Source organism: Eriocheir sinensis, chromosome 40 (assembly GCF_024679095.1).
Source record: "Eriocheir sinensis breed Jianghai 21 chromosome 40, ASM2467909v1, whole genome shotgun sequence".
Classification (NCBI taxonomy): Eukaryota; Metazoa; Arthropoda; class Malacostraca; order Decapoda; family Varunidae; genus Eriocheir; species Eriocheir sinensis.
Genome location: NC_066548.1, coordinates 644,584 through 657,500, shown reverse-complemented (window position 1 = coordinate 657,500; position 12,917 = coordinate 644,584). Strand labels below are relative to the sequence as shown.

General features: G+C 45.6%; 1 protein-coding gene across 3 annotated transcripts in view; it reads left to right on the top strand.

Annotated features, from left to right (window-relative positions):
* Positions 1–12,917, top strand: part of LOC127009160 (sodium-dependent phosphate transporter 1-B-like) — a 153,777-nt gene that overhangs the window by 50,742 nt on the left and 90,118 nt on the right. For all 3 annotated transcript variants that reach the window (XM_050881947.1, XM_050881953.1, XM_050881948.1), the window contains exon 4: positions 7,256–7,279. The gene's annotated coding sequence lies outside the window, so the exon portion shown is untranslated. The remainder of the gene's footprint in view (positions 1–7,255; positions 7,280–12,917) is intronic.

Below are 12,917 nucleotides of genomic sequence, written 5' to 3'. Positions count from 1 at the left end.
GACAGCCCGGGAAGAGGAAAGTGTCCGCGGGGGGTTCCAGGTCTCCGAGGCGAAAGGGAACGACGCGTGAGTTTATGAAGAGCGACTAGCAACGGTAAGAAGACAAGTTGGGGAAAGGAGAAGAAAGGATGTAAGGAAGGAAAGAAGCAGGGAAGGAAAATCGAATTGCAAGGGAAAACCACCGTAAAAGAAAGATAATGATAGATAGATTGACAGATAGACATAGAGATTAAGCAACGCTGAGTCGAAAACGAACAATTGACTTTATGAAGAACGTTGAACGACCTTACGAAGACTAGTCGCAAGAAGGATAAAGGAAGGAAGGAATGGAAGAAAGGAAGGACGGAAAGAAAGAAAAGAAAGAACGAAAGAAAAAGAAAAAGGAATGAATGAAGGAAGGAAGAAAGGAAGGAAGGAAAAAACAATACAAAGCAATGATTCGACGATAAACAAGCTTACAAAAAGACCATCAAACAACCAACAACCAACAGCCAACCCTTCCCAAAACAAACGCCAAAAAGGGGAACGCAACAAAAGGGAGGACGGAGAATCTCATTCCCGTGTCTGTGGGGAGGCGAGGCGAGGCAAGACGCGAGACACTAAAGCACTCCTGACCCAGAAACAAACATTGGCAAAAACTTGAGGCCCGGGACACACGTGGCACCCCCCAGTCTGGCACCCCTAAGCATGGCCCTCTCCTGGTAATGGTCCGACTCGCTCCCTCCCTCTCTCTGCCTCTCCCTCTCTCTCTGCTTGCTTGCTCTCCGCTGCATCGTCAATACTCTATGCAGCACGTGTGGAGCTTTTGTGAGGTTGCCTGCTACGTTACGTCAGACAGTGTTGTTACCTGGTTCCGGTTCTCCTTAAGGTATATGCGTTATGTTAGCTAATATTGTTACTTGGTTGCTCTGTTAGTCTGTGCGTTATGTTACCCAGTGTTGTTACCTGGTTATTCTTGAAGTTTATGTTATGTTAGTCGATATTGATGTTACGTGGTTACTTGGTTGTCCTTGCAAAGTATAGATTATATTTGCCTGTTTTCTTCGTCTTTCTCATTGTTTTCCTCATTTTCTTCTTATTTTTGTTTTGTTTTTTGTTTTTTCTTCTTCATTGGCATCAACTTCCCCCTGTCTTCTTTGTCTTCCTCGCTGTTGTTTTCTTCATTTTTTTTCTTGTTTTTGTTTTTTTATTTGTTTTCTTTTTTTTCTCATTTGTTTCATCTTCCTCTTCGTTGTCGTTAACTGCCTTCCTTCATCATCCTTATTGTTGTTGTTTCTTCTTGCTTTTATATTTATGCTTTTTTTTTTGTTTCTCTTCCTTCCTCATCTTTTTCTTCATCGTTATCGACCGCTTCCTCCTCCTCTTCTTCCTTTTCATCCTCGTTCTCCTTCTGCCTCTTGTCTTTATCTTCGTGGCTGTTCTCTTCATTTTCTTTTTCTTGTTATTTTCTCGTGTTTTTCTCCTTCTCCCTCATCTTTTTCTTCCTCGTTATCGTCAATTTCCTCCTACCCTTCTCCCTCCGCTTCGTCGTCCTCGTCCTCGTTATCCACTTCATTTTCTTAAAGTCAAAGTAAAGCAAGTCGGGCGTCGTTTCGTGAATAAAGTTCTCCTCACCGCCGCCGACCAGCCAGGGCTTGTGATGTGCCGCCCCGCCCGACCACTCCAGGCGTGTGGTTTCTTTACCTCCAAAGGCTTCAAAAGGCAGATGCAAGATTGCTCTCCAACTCAGAAATCGCAGCTTCCAATATTAAGGCCCTGCAAGATTTTAAGAACGTGATCCAATATTTTGTGGTCCTGCCGTGATTCAGATGTTTTTTTTTTTTACAGCAAAGGAGACAGCACAAGGGCACACACAAAAAAGGAAACAATAAAAAAAGGCCGCTACTCGCTGCCCCTGTAAAGAATCCGAAGAAGTGACCGAAAGAGCAGTCAATTACGTGAGAAGTAACTGAAAATACTGAAGAATTGGGAAGATTTTAAGGACATGATCCAATATTTAGTGATCCAGCAGTGATTCAGAAATGCTGACTGCAAATATTAAAGAAATGGCAAGATTCAAAGAAAGAGGATCATAAATTTAGTGGCCCGCAGAGATTCTTTGTGCAAAACTGTTCGCATACTTACCTGGAAACAATACTACCTCGCTAAAACGGCTGGTGAAAAGTAACAGAGGTGGTGATGGTGGTGGTCGTCATCTTTCACTCAGCATTAGTGAAATTGATGTTACTCGACACTCACCAATTTCTGCTCAAGGGCTGCCGTGGGCGTGTCAGGGAGTGTCAGAGAGGTGAAGCCAAACCTAGACGACGCAAAACGCAACATTAACTTAAACTAAAAGACAAGAACAAGGACAACAGCATAAAGTCGCTTGTTACGCAGAGCAATACCTGGATCACCTTTTTTCCCGAAGGTGAGAAAACTCGGGTTAGTGGGTGACGTTTTTCCCTCCCTCTGTGTCTGGTCGATGCCACCACACCTTTAAGGCAGCCACGCCGGAGCTGCGGACGGGGCGGGGCGGACGGCGGACAGGCGGGAGGTCCATGGGGTGCATTGCGTGAGAAGGGACGGACGGGGAAGGTGAAGAAGGAAAGGGAGTGAAGTGATGCTGAGTGATGGTTGTGATGCTGGGGTTAAATCTTACTCTAGCATCTTCATACTGTCTCTCTCGACCCTAGTGATGCTGGGTCTGTGATTCTAGTTACCTCGAAGTGATGCTATGAGATACTGGACTTGGTTTTTACTATAGCATCATCGCACTATTGTTCTGAGCTCTTGTGATGCTGGTTCTGTGGTTCTCGTTATCTCGAAGTGATGCTGAGTGATCCTGGGCTTGACTCTTTCTATAGCACCTTCACTTCTGCCACTCTGAGCTCTAATGATGCTGTTTCTGTGGTTCTGGTTATCTCGAAGTGAGCCTGAGTGATGCTGGTCTGATTCTTAAGTAGCACTCCGGCACCTGCCTCTCTGAACCCTATAATAATGATGCTGGTACTGTGGGTCTGATTATCTCGAGGGGAGGCTGAGATTGGACTGGAGACTTGGACTGGACTCTTGAGCGCTGCGTCCTCCCTCGCACCTGCTGTCCCTCCACTCCCAAGGCCGAGGTGACACCCGATACCAAGGCCGTCTGTTGTCCTTATCGCCTCAATCTGATGTACGTGTACGGAATGGACACATACATGAGTCCCTACGTACACACAGAATTGATGACGTGCTCTTCCTACGTACACGAACCTCGAATCGATGTCCGTGTACGTGAGAAGCAAACTTGAGCACCTCCACCTCCACCTCCACCCTCACACACACCTCGAAGTCATGTGAGCACAGCCAAGGTCAGCTCAGCGCCCCGATCAAGGTCAGGATGAGCTGCCCCGCCCTCTCTCAGGCAAGGGGTCAATAACCTAGGTGTCCACGGTGCGCTGCCTCGCCTCGCCTCGCCGCCACCCTTCCCAAACCCAGCCTGCCCTGCCCTCTGGCCCGCCCGTCCCTCGCTCTCCACCACCTCCTCTCGCAGGGCTCCCAACCGCTCCCAACATCTGCACCGCGCCACAACCTCCCCGCCAGACCGCCGCAGTGAATCTCCCGCCCCCCACGAGACGAACACGCCCCCGCTGCAATGTTTACCATGACGGGACGCTCTGTATCACGAGGCGGGTGACCTAGTTTGAGGCAGCGACATCTCCGTCTAGTACGTCTCACATAAGTGGTCTTCCGTATCATTAGTCATTTGTATCATTATCTAGACTTGCATATACGAGGCCAAGGGAAACACTGCAATGTCATGAGAGGCTAAACTACCTGCCTTCCCTCGCCCTGAAGAGAAAAAAGCTGCACATCCGGGTTGTCCTGCTAGTCTTAAGATATGCTTTTCAGTACCTTGGTGCCTCTCAGATTACATAAAGAAGCTAAGAAGAACGCAGAAGGAATTAAAGAGAGAGAAAAATGTTGGGTATTACGTGAAGAGACAAGAACCGAGGATCATTAATTGAGAAATAGACCAAAATTAGCGTCCCCTTAAAGATATAAATAAGGAAGAAAGTGCACATTGGGGAACAAAAAGAAAGAGATAAAAAAATTGGGTACAACGTGGAGAGAGGAAACGAGTCTCAAGGATTAAAAAAAAATTGACAAAAAGGAAAGCCTCACAAGATACAGAAGCGAAGAAGCGTGCAGAGGGGAAAGAGGGAAAGAAAATAAATGTTGGATATGTAATTTGGAGAGCCAGGAAGCGAGGATCATAAAACAGGAAGAAAGACAGAAACTGAGGATATTCCAATGACGACTAAGAATAAAAAAATGGACTTCGGCAGGTCGTCTAACATTCGAATACATCCACACCTAGAGAACCACACCCACCACACCGAGCAACACCACACCACACCACCACATAGCATTCCCACAACCACACCTACATAAATAACCACACCAAGCAAACCATACCACATTCGAATACATCCATACCTAGTGAACCACACCCCACCACACCACATAGCATTCCCACAACCACACCTACATAAATAACCACACCAAGCAAATCACACCACATTCGAATACATCCACACCTAGAGAACCACACCCCACCACACCGAGCCACACAACACCATCACACCACATAGCATTCCCACAACCACACCTACATAAATAACCACACCAAGCAAACCATACCACATTCGAATACATCCACACCTAGTGAACCACACCCCACCACACCGAGCCACACCACACCACACCACACTACATAACACTCTGTACACAACCACACCTACAGGACCACACAACTCCACACACCACACCACACACCACACCACACTCGTATAACCACACCTACAGGACCCACACCACACCAAGCCACACTAACACCCCTCCACACCACACCACACCACACCTACAAAGACCACAGTTAGCCACATCATAGCAAGCCACCCCATAATACCATACCACACAACATCCAACCACACCCCACACCATACACACCACACTCACTCAGCACCATACCACGTCACACACAACTGGACCACAAACCACACTACAGCAAGCCTACTCGTCGTACAGTATCACCGCATCTACACCACACACAAAGCCACACCACACCTCACCACAAAACATCCCAGCGTCCATGCCAAACAGGAAACAACCGGACACAGCACTGCCCGCCACATTGGTCACAGCACAGCACCGCGATATAATTCACAACACAGACGGAACAGCATCAATATTCTGGCCACATCATAGCCCAGGGGAAGGTGACTGGCTGGGAAAGGGAGGGGAGAGAAGGGAGAGGAAGGGAGAGGAATAATGAGGGAAGGGAAGGAAGGGGAGTGGAAGGGAAAGGAACGGAAGGGAGGGGAAGGTAAAACGAGGGAAGGGAAAGGAAGGGAAGGGAAGAATAGGGAATAGGGAGGAAAGGGAAGAGGAAGGAATGAAGTACGGGTATATTAAGGACGAAAGGTGACATAGAGGCAATGTATGAGAGGAGAAAGAAAAAGAGAAAGACGGAAGAGAAGGAGAAAAGGAAAGGGTAGGAGGGAGAGAGGGAGGGAGGGAAGATAAAAGGACGAGGGTGGGAGTGGAACATACGGATAGAAAGGAAGGAAGGACGAGGGGAGGAAAGGAAAGGAAAAGGAGAAGGGAAGGGAAGGGAAGGGAACGAGGATGGGAGAGCAGGAAGCGAGAGAGGGAAGGAAGGGAGCAAGGGTAGACGCAAAGAAACAAAGGGAAGGGAGGGAAGGAAGGCAGAAAGAGTGATATATATTCCTAGTGAAGGGCGAAGAGAACACGTAACCTACAGGATCGTATATTTAAGCAAGTGTCAGCGTCCTCATTGTCACCCACCACGACCACCACCCACACGTCCACACCATGCATCCTTACCAGGGCTGAACCACATGTTAAGGTTAATCTAGCTTTGTCATCGCGGTGTTTATCATGGATCCACCCTCTCAGCTTCCCCTGCACGGGTCTGGTTCCTGGAAGATGCTGGATGCTTGCCTTGGGTTGGTGTGTGAGAGAGGGCGAGATGGTGATGCCCTTGGAGTCACGCTCTGGTCCCGTGCTAGACTTCCTCTGCTTGTTCCTGTCTCTTGTCTACCTGCCTGGCTTCTTCCCTCTCTCTCTCTCTGTGTCTCTCTGTCTCTCTCCGTTGCTCTTGTTCGTGTTTCAGTTGCTTGTATATGCTGTAACTTTGCTCTCCTCCTCCCTCTCTCTCTCTCTTTCTCATTCTCTCTTCGTAACCTGTTCTTCTTGGTACCTCGACCTTCTCTCTCGCCTCGACCTCTTGTGCTCTCTATACCTGTTTTTTTTTTTCCTTCCTTTTCGATCTCTTCCTTTTCCTCGATCTCTCCTTTTATATTTCCTCGACTTCTTTTCCGACTCCTCTCCTTCCTTGACTTCCTCCGTTTCCCTGACCTTCCTTATTTCGACCTAATCCCTTTGTTGACCTTCCCTTCCACTTCCTCAACATCTTCCCATTACCAACCTCGCCCCCTTCCTTCAACCTCTCCCCTTCCTTAACCTCCCCTTCCGTGATTTCCCTCGGCTCTCTCCCCCCTTCAGTCTTTCTCTCTCACCGTCCTCAACTTCATCCCTTGCCTCCTCTAGCCTCCAGCTCTCAGCCTTTCCCCCTCCTGAATCTCTCCTCTTCCCTCTTCGTCCTCCTTCTCGCCAGCCAGCCAGCCAGTCAGCCTCCACTCCCTCCAGCACTCGGGAACTAAGTACTTACTCTTGACTTGCTTGATGGCTCCTGGTTCCCGGCCAAGGCCTTGGGGTGGACACTAATGGAAGGACCGTCGTTCATTCTTGGTCTTTGGTTCGTGTGGGTGAAAGGGGGAAATCTGAACTCTCATTTTTCTGTTGTTTTTTATAGGTTTCTCATTTTTCTTCTCAACGTTCACATGGTCTTTGGGTTTTGTAGGTTTAAGGGATAAGAAATGGGGGGCATACGCAAAGTTGCTCATGGCCTTGGTGCTCATCTCCGTCACATCGCCCCTTAGCCTTTGCCGGTCTAGATATATTTAGGAGCAGCGAGTAGCGGGCTTTTTTTTATTATTGTTTCCTTTTTTTGTGCCCTTGAGCTGTCTCCTTTGTTGTAAAAAAAATACTTAAATTAGTCTTGGTTAGTGTTCAGCCGCTTTCACGTCAAAGAATAGCATTTATTATTTTCCCTCTCTCTTTTTTTTATATTTAATTGGTGTTGCTTTTCAGATTATCAGATGGAAATGACTATGTAATTTAAAGTCATCATTTTCTTTTATTGCAGATACTCACTCTTCTTCGACGTCTGGTGAGTGTTAACATCAGTCTACGTATTATACTTTTCCTTCACAAAACTCTAAACTCTCATCAACTCTTCGCTTTGATTTTTCCACAATTCACTGAGAGAAGAACAAACATTTCCTCTTATTGTGATTTGTCTCTGCTGGTTTTATCTCAGTCTGTCATAAGAAAAGAGGTAACAGATACAGATAAACGTTAGGGGACGATGAAGGAGGGAGAATGGAAGGAAGCAAATTAAGGGGAGGGGAAGGAATATGACAAGAAAAAGAAACGGAAAGAACAGAGCAAGAAAGGTCAGGATAGGAAAGAGAAGGATGGGAAGAGACGAAGAGAAACACTTAAAGAACAAAGAACGATAGAGCATGAAAGGAAAGGGAGGAAAGGATATGAGAGTTAAGTCAAAGGAAAGGATAACAAGCGCGTAGCCATCACAGAATCTTTAATAATCACACAATCAGACTGACCTAAAAGTTGAAGCACAAAATGACTCTATAAACATTAGTAATACTGTTAAGATAAGAGAGGGAGAGAGAGAGAGAGAGAGAGAGAGAGAGAGAGAGAGAGAGAGAGAGAGAGAGAGAGAGAGAGAGAGAGAGAGAGAGAGAGAGAGAGAGAGAGAGAGAGAGAGAGAGATTAATATTGAACAAGTTTGGCTCGCTCTGAACAGTTACTTCCTTGCGTATGGGATCTCCAGGCACGAGACTCGCTCCGCAGGGTCGGTCAGAGCAGCTCGCGGCGAGAGGTCAAACGAGAAGCAAGAAAGTGGCCCAGGAAACGCGCTGTAGAGGACGCCGTGCAAGCCAGCTGATCGCGTTACTGGTGCCTTGATTCACTGTTACCAACGGGGCATCAAATCAAGCCTGTAATACAAAGGGAGATAAATCACCATAGTGGAGCAGAAAGCGGGCTGGAGAGGACGCCGCGCAAACCAATAATCACGTTACAAATGTCTTCACTCTCCCTTACTCACGGTGCATCAAAATGAACCTTGTAATACGCAGATAGATGAAGCAAGCATACACTCAAGTTGAAGGTCGCACTTTGCTATTCCTAACTGCTCACGATATGTATTCAGAACATACTCAAACGCATTCACGTATTCAATCTTGCTTACGGGGCATCAAGATGAGCCTGTAATACAAAGTGTGATAAATCATATACACTCTAGTCGAAGGTCGTACTGAGGTATTTTTAACTGAAGGGGGCAAACGGAGGGAAGGAGAGAGAGGTTGATAGGTATAGGATAGGATAAGGATGGATGAAAGAGAGAAGGAGAGGGACTGGAAGAACTAGGTAAAGGGAGGAAAATAGATCGATAATGAAGGATGGAAGAAAAAGAAGGTGAGGAACTGGAAGAACAAGGTAAAGGGAGGAAGATAGATAGATAAGGAAGGAGGAAAGTGAAAGGAGGAGAGGAACTGAAAACAAGGTGAAGGGAGGAAGATAAGTAGATAAGGAAGGGTGGAAGAAAAAGAAGGAGAGGAACTGGAAGAAAAAAGAAAATGAAGAAGATATGCAGATAAGTAAGGATAGAATAGAAGGAAGATGAGGAGGAACGGAAGGATGATAAAGCATGTACACTTAAGTTCAGCTGAAGGCCACATTGAGTTCCTTCTATTTATACTAATGTTGGAGGTGCAAGTCGCGTATATATATTGATTCCCTACCTTAGCGAACACATATAAACATCTTAGGTATCTCTTTGAAGGCTCACAAATACCCAATGAGAAAACTTATGTAATACCTGTGGCTTTTAACATCCCACGTGTCTTAACCTTGCAATAATAATAAGACTTTTTTTTAGTAAGATATTTAAAATCCACGTAAAGGCCGAAGTTGCATATAAAGTCTTAACGCTGAGAGATATGACAAAAATATATATATCAGGTTTCACGGGGGACTACGTCGACTTGAAATGCACCTTTTTATATATATAGGTTTCAAGACTATGTAAATACCACTAGACGCGGACTCGATTCCCGCAGCGCCTGTTACTAGAAATGGCACCAAGGTCGGATCGTGGGGTGCTGTGAGCCGCCCAGGGAGTGAAGGAGGGAGCGAGAGGGAGAGGTTTCAGAGTCCTTGCGCTTGCTTGCTTGTATGCATGTGAGTGTGTGTACTCGATCCATATATGCTTCATCAGTAATGCGACTTCCTGTATAACTAGTTGAGCTCTTTCGGTATTGATTTCTTTGCTATAAGTTGCTGGCTCTCCTATGTAAAATTCACGCTCTTCCTCCTAGCTCCCTTCCCCTCCCTCTTAGATACCTATAGATGAGATACCTATAGAAACCTTTAGAAATTTGGTTTGCTGCATGTTGATGAGAAAGATAGATAGATAGATAGGTAGATAGATGCATAGTTATATATAGTTAAAAAGATAAGGATGAAAATAAATTAATACGTAAAGAAAACGATATAATAAGCAAACAGAGAGAGAGAGAGAGAGAGAGAGAGAGAGAGAGAGAGAGAGAGAGACGAATCGACAGAAACTTAATTAATACTATAGTTAGAAGAAAGTAGAGGAAGAAAGGAAATGAATATGTAAAGATAACGATTTAATAAACAAACAGACAGATAGATAAACGCATAATTATATAGTACAGTTAGAGAAAGGATGAAGAAAGGAAATTAAAAGAGAGCGAGACAGAGACCATTCAATACATACCGTTCATTCGTCCCCTGCCACTCACTCACTCAATCACACACACACACACACACACACACACACACACACACACGACGAGGAAACAGTCAACAGAACCCCATAACACAGCGTTGATGAAGAGAAAACGGAAGGAAGGCTACGGAAGAGGGGGCAAACACAGGGGGGATGAAAGAGCGGGGGAGGAAGGTGACAGACAGCAGCCCTTCCATACACCTACAAAACCCACTACACTGTATTAATTATGACACTGTTTACCTTCCTCTCCAACTACACGTGGTTTATCAGCGCCCTTCGTGTGTGTGTGTGTGTGTGTGTGTGTGTGTGTGTGTGTGTGTGTGTGTGTGTGTGTTATCTGCCTCTCGATGTCTGCCTCTTCACTTATCTTCGTCCTGTGATAGCGTGCTTTATCAATCTGCCCATCGTGTGACCCTCTGCCCTATAGCCTGCCTGCCTGCCTGCCTGCCTGCCCCCGTGCCCCCCTGCTTGCCCTTTATGACCTGCTCTGGGCGTAGGGCTCCTCACCTCACCTGGTTTTAGTTCACCTGAGAATGTAATTAGGGATGATTGAGTATCGTCCACTAATATAATGTTCCTACTCTTGAATGACCTAATAATTGAGATGTGGTAATTAAATAAGCCTTGTTTCATTATTTTTATCTATTTTTAGCTTTCATATTTATTTTTTGTGGTTTTTTGTTTTTTTGTATATTTTAAGTAAGTTATGTTCCACTATTTCTTTTTTGTTGTGAATTTCCTTTTTTTTTTTTTGTAATATATGTTTGCTCTGGCTGGTCGTTTTCGTGTTGTTGTTGCTGTTGTTGTTGTTTTTGTTATTGCAGTTCTGGTTCTTCTTTACCCTCTATGCTTTATTCTCTCCTCTTCTTTGTGATGTGTTTGTTCTTGCTGTTCTTGCCAGTGTTTTTGTTCGTCTTGTTATGCTTGTTCTTCGGGGTCTTGCTCCTGTTCCTCTTCCTGCTGTCTACCTTCTCCTCTCGTTAAATCAATCTTCTTACCCAATGACGTCACTGCGAGGACCGAACAACCAAGTAAACTAATGCAGCTTTAATCGCACACACACAGCGCCCAGACGCCCTCCCTCCCTCCTGTCCCTGCCTGATTCCCCCTCTCGCTTGCTCGCTCTCCGCCCGCCGCCGCCGCCGTCCCCGTGTCTGGGCTCCTCCTCCTCCGCCTCCCCCGCCCCTCCCTCCACGCTTGTGACGCCAGCGGAGCAAGTGATGACGTAGGCAGAGGTAAGTGAGGGAGGGTGCGTTGAGTGGTGGGCGTGGTTGTTTTGATGTTTGCTTCTCTTTTTCCGCTTTCTGTTCTTCCTCGTGTTTTGTTTTTATTTTTGAGTTCGTTCTTGTTCTTTCTCCTCCTCCTCTTCTTCTTCGTCTTTTGTTCTAATCTTTGTCCTTGTTCTTTTCTCGCTCTCCCCCTCCTTCTCCTGCCCCTTTCTCTCCTTCTACTGCTGATAATACTGATACTAATACTTCCCCACTCCTCCTCCTCCTCCTCCTCCTCTTCCTCCTTCCTCCTTTTTATGTTTTTCTTCCTAGTATTTCTTTATCTCCTCTTCCTCCATCATTTCCTGTTTTCTATTGTTCTTCTCTCCCTTTCCTCCGGGTCCTCGGTCTCCTCCTCCTCCTCCTCCTCCTCCTCCTCCTTCTTCTCCTAAGTCGCTTCCTGATTTCCTTGTTGGCTCTTCCCCAGCAAGTACTTTCAGGAGCAAGTGGCCTTTTGTCCCACGTGTGTGTTGCAATTGGGCGCTGAACCATCTCCTCCTCCTCCTCCTCCTCTAACAGTCCTTATTTCTTGGCATATTAACTGGCTATGAATCTCTTGCGGTAAGCGGAGAGACTCTTCAGTGTGTCTTTATTTAGCTCATGACGTTCTCGGTTTGGGTACAACACGCTGCGCCGGGCCCGAGCCGAGGTCTTGCAAGGGATATGCTCTGCTGGGGTCGACGTCTTCTTAATGTTTGCAGAGGAAGGGACGAAAGAGTAGGGAGGAGGAGGAAGAAGGTTGAGTAGTTAGGTCACGCAAGGTTAGAAGAAGAATGAGAGTAGTGAAAAAATGTATATAAGGGATGAAGAAGTAAATAGATCATATAAGCTTAAAAGAGAGAGAGTTTGATAATAGTTTATATAAAGGAAGGGACGAAGGAGTATGAGGAAGGAAACTGAGTAGGCAAATCACCCAACCATAAAAGGAAGAATGAGAGTAATGATAAAAGTTATAAATAAAAGACAGTAGATTATTAATTCAAGGGGTTAGATTATTGATATAGCAGAGGGAGAGGAGGAGTTATAGACGATTTCAGTATATAAAACAGAAAGAAAGAAAATAAAGGAAAAATATATATAGTTACTTAAGCATTGAAGTATAATGTATAAAGTTGTTTTCTTTTGTTTTACACTAGAAGGAAAATGAAGAAAGATATGCAGATATTTAAAACGAAAACCAAATAATAGAAAAATACATATACATAGTTAGTTAAAAGATTGAAGTATGTTATATAAGTCTTTTTTACACTAGAAGGGGAATGAAGGAGGAAAGAGTAAGAAAGAAAGAAAGAAAGAAAAAAAGAAAGATATGCTGCCTGAATATGTGTGTGTGTGTGTGTGTGTGTGTGTGTGTGTGTGTGTGTGTGTGTGTGTGTGTGTGTGTGTGTGCCAGGCAGGTAATTGATTAGCTTACCCGTTGCTTGGCTCCTTCCTACCTGTGTCCACCTGTGTGTTTGACGTGTACCTGTCCTTCGCATCGTCTCTTATCCTTTTCTCATTCTCTTTCTTCCCCTTCTTTTTCTCCTCCCCTGTTTCGTCTCTCCCATCCCCTCTTCCTGTCCTCATTTTTCTTTCCTCTCATCTCTCCTTCTTCCCCTTTCCCCTTCTCATCCTCTCCTCTTCCCTCCTTCCTTCACCCCTGTCCTTCCCTTCCGTATCTTCCTTCCCCAGTCCCCTTCCTTACCTCCTCTTCC